The sequence below is a fragment of the Cyanistes caeruleus genome, unplaced genomic scaffold (genome assembly GCF_971803275.1).
Source record: "Cyanistes caeruleus unplaced genomic scaffold, bCyaCae1.hap1.1 HAP1_SCAFFOLD_143, whole genome shotgun sequence".
Taxonomy (NCBI): Eukaryota; Metazoa; Chordata; class Aves; order Passeriformes; family Paridae; genus Cyanistes; species Cyanistes caeruleus.
Window position 1 is genome coordinate 129,303 of NW_028255937.1, and position 6,058 is coordinate 135,360.

Sequence of the window (6,058 nt, forward strand, 5' to 3'; positions counted from 1 at the left end):
ATTAAAGGAGTTCTTTTCAGGACTTCATGGTCCATCTCCATAGTTTTAACAGGGAGATATTTCAGCTTAATTAAAGCATCTTCTTAATTCTCTACCTTTCCTGAAGCTTCTTTTCTTTCCTGTCACTGGTAGTTTATAAAGTCTCTTTTCATGTTGATCTCTCTCTCTCTCTCTCTGGATAAAAAGATTAATCCGCAAGTCTCATCTGGGTAATGAAAGAGTTAACATCTTGCCCAGGCTTTTGTAGATGGTTCGGAGATCTCTGCCGAACAGGAGCTGGAGCCGTCTGCGATGGAATGTTCCTCATGGCTGCTCTGGAGCGTGTAGTCTCTGCTCCAACTCGCTGCAAGTCCAGGGCCTCCCTCTTTCTTCACTGGGCAGTTTCTAGTGAATGTAGTTACAGCAAAACCTGCAGCCGAGCCAGAGATCGGCTCGGCCCGGGCCCGGGGAAAACCTTCCCCAGACCCCCCCATCTCCCGGCCAGGAGACGGGGCAGGCCCGGCCCCATCCCCGCCCGGCCGCATGGCCTGGGCAGGGACGGGAGGCCTGGAGCTCCACCACCCTCCACAGCCAGGAAACAAAGAGAACTCAGAGAGCTCTGCTTTTACATTTTAAGGTAGGGTTCACAAGTTGATCCCACTTTTCAATGGCCTAAACTGCTGTCAATTCCCAGCAATGACCGATAATTGGTCAGGAGAAAAGACCCCAAGCACTTCCCAGCAACTCCAACTCCCTTAAAGGTAAAGTAACTCCATGACAATATGTCATGCATGTGAGAGCGCACACAGACCTCCCAGGTGCCATTGCCGAAGGAAACAGGAAGGCAGACGCCTTAGCCATGCCTGCTGAGGCAGCCAATGTCCCTGACATTTTCGCACAAGCGAAATTGTCCCACCAGTTCTTCCACCAGAATGTGCCTGCACTGATGAGAATGTTCAGACTACCCAGAGACCAGGCTAGAGCAATAGTTGCCACCTGTCCTAATTGCCAATTGTTCCAAATACCAGTCGTTAACTCCGGGGTTAACCCCCGAGGACTGAACAGCTGCCAGATATGGCAAACTGATGTCACTCATGTCCCATCCTTTGGGAGAGTCAAATACGTACATGTGTCAGTAGACACCTTCTCTGGTGCAGTGTTTGCCTCAGCCCACGCAGGAGAAAATGCCAAGCATACCATCCGACATTTTCTCCTTGCTTTTGCTACCATGGGAGTTCCACAACAAATTAAAACAGACAATGGACCTGCTTACACCTCTCACAAATTAAGAGACTTTTTCAATGAGTGGGGGGTGAAACACACCGCGGGCATTCCTCATTCTCCTACAGGGCAATCAATAGTAGAGAGAACCCACCAAAACCTAAAAAGAGTCCTTGATCACCAGCAGGGAGGAACAGAGATCATTCCTCCCATTGAGAGGCTCTGTAAGGCTCTATATGTCATGAACTTTCTAAATTGCTCGCCTACAGAGCCTGACCCCCCTGTAATACGGCACTTCTCTAACTCAACTCATGCCAGACTCACAGAGAAGCCGCCAGTGCTGATCAAAGATCCTGAATCACAACTGACATCGGGACCTTTCCCGTTGATTACCTGGGGGAGAGGGTACGCGTGTGTGTCCACACCATCAGGACCTAAGTGGCTCCCAGGGAAAAATGTAAAACCTTATTTAGGCCCTACAAACCCTGCACCAGATTCAGAACTTTCAAAGTCCCCTGAGACCCACACAGGTCCAGAAAAACAGCAGTCCACTGCAGCCTGGAAATGGAGACGTCGTCGGAGTCCACCGAACCGACGTGCCACCAGACCAACAACCAGACAGAGGCCAAACTGTCCTGCTACCAGGGCCGCAACGAGACGACTGCCAACATCACGCCTGACACCGTGACAGTACACAAGTCTTCTTAACTCCCTCCCCCTTCCCCTTCTTGCCCTCGTTGCCTAGCCCAAATTGCCAGCTTGCACCAAAATACACCTCTGTGCTGCTGCTGGTGTCGGGTCATGTGTCCCCAACACACAGAATAACCTTGCTTATAATTTGGGGTTTGTTTTTTTTTTGTTTTTTTAAGAGGGGGGAGACGGGAGAGGAAAGGGAAAAAGAAAATAGCTCCCCCCCCCCCTCCAAAAATCAGAGCTAATCTTTTATGTCCTGTTGTAGAAAATAGAGAGCAAAACCATCCTTGAGTTCCTGATGTTCCTGATGTTCCTGATTATCTGGATGCTCCTGAAAACATCAGCTGTGGATGCCTGGCTAGTAGCACAGCCCCAGGAGAACGTGTGGATCACCCTCACAAAAACGCTCCAACAAGAACACATGTGCTTGCCCATGAGCAGTGCCACCAACCCCCGGTCATCCGGCCTGCCCATGGACATGGCTGCGAGGAATCTAACGGACTGTGCTGCTCTCACCTCTCCAGCCCCAGTGAAGGCATCCACGCCCGCATCCAGAGACCCCAACACGCGGTCCAAGAACTCCAGGCTGAAAAGGAGCCCCAGTGGCTTGAGGACCTTTTTAAGAGCTAAGGGCTCAAAGGATGGGTTGCCTCCCTCCTCAAAAACGTTTTTGAGTTTTTCCTAATTGTTATTATCTTCCCAAGTATGTTTTCATGTTTTAAGAATCTATTAGCTAACTCTCTAGGAGATGCCTTTTTAACAAGTAAAGAAGGGGGAGTTGTGGATGCGGAGGAGCCTGCCGAGCCCGAGATCCTGGCTCCCCCCTGGAAGCAAGACACCTTGTACTCAGAGAGACACAATTCGTCACTCCCAGAGGCCTTTGAGTTAGATATGTTAAACTGTTGTGTCCCATTGGTGTTCCCCCCTGCTGTCCCACCCTGATACATGTATCTCGGCCTCCCCCCACCCCTCTCCTTCCCCATAAATACCCCGGGTTCTCCCCTGTTCGGTAGATTTGCTGTTACTGGCACCCTTCGCCAAAGCTCTGCCTGAATAAAAGGTTTTGCCTCGGTGGAACGCTGGACCAGCATTCTCGTCCCTGCTTCCTGTGTTGCCTGCCGCCGCCGCTGAGCCGAGCCGAGCTGAGCTGAAATCACTATACTATTACTGAGCTGAGCTGGAATCACTCGACTGCTCGAAGCCGCACACGCGCTTCGGGCCAGCCCTTCTCAGGGCTGTTTCTCTAGAGAAGTCGCGGTGCTCCGGGCTTTCCGCCGCTGCTGCGGCAGGTCAAGTTTCGTTTCTCAGGAAGTATTTAAGGGGGTTGCTAGGGCATGTAGGAAAAATATTAGGGAGACCAAACCTCAGTTAAGTCAAACTTAATTTGGCAACTTTTGTAGAGGATAATAAATAGCTAGCCAGCATGGGTTTAGGAGGGGTAGGTTGTGTTTGACCAACCTGATCTCCTTTCATGACCAGGTGACCACCTGGTGGATGCGGGAAGGGCTGTGGATGTTGTGTATTTGGACTTGTGCAAGGCCTTTGACACTGTCTCCCACAGCATTCCCTGGAAAAACCGTAGCCCACAGCTTGGACAGGAGCACTCTTTGCTGGGTTCAGAACTGGCTGGGTGGCAAGGCCTAGAGAGTGGTGGTGAATGGTGCTGCATCCAGCTGGCAGCAGTCACCAGTGGTGTCCCTCAGGGGTCTGTGCTGGGGCCTGTTCTGTTCAATATTTTTATTGATGACATGGATGAGGGTATTGAGTCTTTCATTAGTAAATCTGCAGGTGACACTAAGCTGGGAGCATGTGTCCATCTGCTGGTAGAGAGGAGGGCTCTGCAGAGACCTGGAACAGTTGGATGGATGGGCAGAGTCCAATAAGATGACATTTAACAAGTCCAAGTGCCAAGTCCTGCAGTTTGGCCACAACAACCCCTGTAGTGCCACACTCTGGGGACAGCATGGCTGGACAGTGCCCAAACAGAAAGGGACCTGGGGACACTGGTGACAGCCAGCTGAACATGAGCCAGCAGTGTGTCCTGGTGGCCAAGAAGGCCAAGGGCATCCTGGCCTGGATCAGAAATAGTGTGGCCAGCAGGAGCAGGGAGGTCATTCTTCCCCTGTACTCAGCACTGGCGAGGCCACACTGGAGTGCTGCGTCCAGTTCTGGCCCCTCAGTTTAGGAAGGACATTGAGACACTTGAGAGTGTCCAGAGAAGGGCAAGGAGGCTGGTGATGGGCTTGGAACACGAGCCCTGTGAGGAACCACTGAGGGAGCTGGGGTTGTTTAGCCTGGAGAAAAGGAGACTCAGAGGTGACCTTATCACTCTCTACAACTCCCTGAAAGGTGGCTGTAGACAGGTGGGGTTGGTCTGTTTCACCAGGCAACAACTGACAGAACAAGAGGACACAGGCTGCACTAAGGGAAGTTTAGACTGGACGTTAGGAAAAAGTTCTTCACAAAAAGTCATAAAATACTGGAATGGTCTGCCTGGGGAGGTGGATGCCTGGGTGCCTGGATGTGTTTAGAAAAAGACTGGATGTGGTACTCGATGCCATGGTTTAGTTAAGGTCTTAGGGCATGGGTTGTTCTCAATGATGTTGAAGGTCTCTTCCAACACAGTGATTCTGTGATTCATCTCATGGCCTTGATCACCACATGGTTGTGTTGTGGTCATGTCTCAGTCACAGTCATCACATGCTCATTGTTACCTCATGGTCATGGTCGTGTCATGGTCACATTCATGGTTATCTCACTGTAATGGTCATCTTATGATCATGGGTGTGTCATGGTCATGATAATCTCATGGTCATCTCATGGTCACAGTCATCTCACTGTAATGGTCATGTCCCAGTTACCTCATGATCATGGTCACACATGGCCATGGTGTGTTGTGATCATCTCATGGTCATCTCTTAGTCACAATCATCTCATGCTCATGGTCACCTCTTAGTCATGGTCATCTCATTGTAATGGTCATCCCATGGTCATGATCATTCCATGGCCATGGTTGTGTCATGGTCACAGTCATGGTCATTGCATGGTTATGGTCATTTTATGATCGTCTCATGATCAACTCATTTGCTACAATCTTATCATGGTCATCTCTTGGTGGTGGTTGAATTATGGTCACCGTTATCTCATGATCACAGTCATCTCATGGCCATCGCAAGGTCATGGTCATTTCCTGATAGTCATCATCTCATCCTCTCAGTCATCTCATTGTCATGGTTATCTCATGGTCACAATCACATCATGGTCACCTCATGGCTATATCATGTTCACAGTGATCTCATGACCATGGTCATCTCATGGTCGTCTCTTGGTCACAGTTATCACATGCTCAAAATAATCTCACATTCATGGTCATCTCATCATGATGGTCCATGACCATGGCTGTGTCATGGTCACAGTCAGGGTCATTGCATGCTCATGACCATCTCATGGTTACAATTACATCATGATCATCTCATGGTCAACTCGTGGCCAATCATAACATGGTCATTTCATGGTTGTGGTTGTGTCATGGTCATGGTCATCTCATGGTCATAGTCATTTCCTGATCACCATCCTTTCATGGTCATCTCACAGTCACCTCATGGTCACGATCATCTCACATCCATGGTCATGTCATGGTCATGTCATGGCCATGATTCTGTTTTGGTCTTCTCGTGCTCATGGTCATCTCACTGTAAGGGTCATCTCACAGTCACCTCATGATCATGGTCACACATGGCCATGGCCATGTTGTGGTCATCTCTTGGTCACAATCATCTCATGCTCATGGTCACCTCATAGTCTGGGTTATATTGTAATGGTCATTCCATGGTCCTGGTCATCTCATAATCATGGTCATCTCATAGTCAGTCATCTCATGGCCATTTCATGGTCATGGTCATTTCCTGATCACCATAATCTCACGGTCATGGTTATCTCCTTGTAATGGTCATGGTCACGGTCATAGTTCTGTCAAGTTCATGTCATGATCATGGTCATCATATGGTCATGGTCATCTCAAGGTCATGGTTGTGTCATGGTCATGTCATGGTCATGGTAATCTCATGATCATCTTGTGGCCATCTCATGGTCACTATCCTATCATGGTTATGTTGTGGTTATCTCACGGTCGTGGTCACCTCATGGTCGTGGTCATCTCACAGTC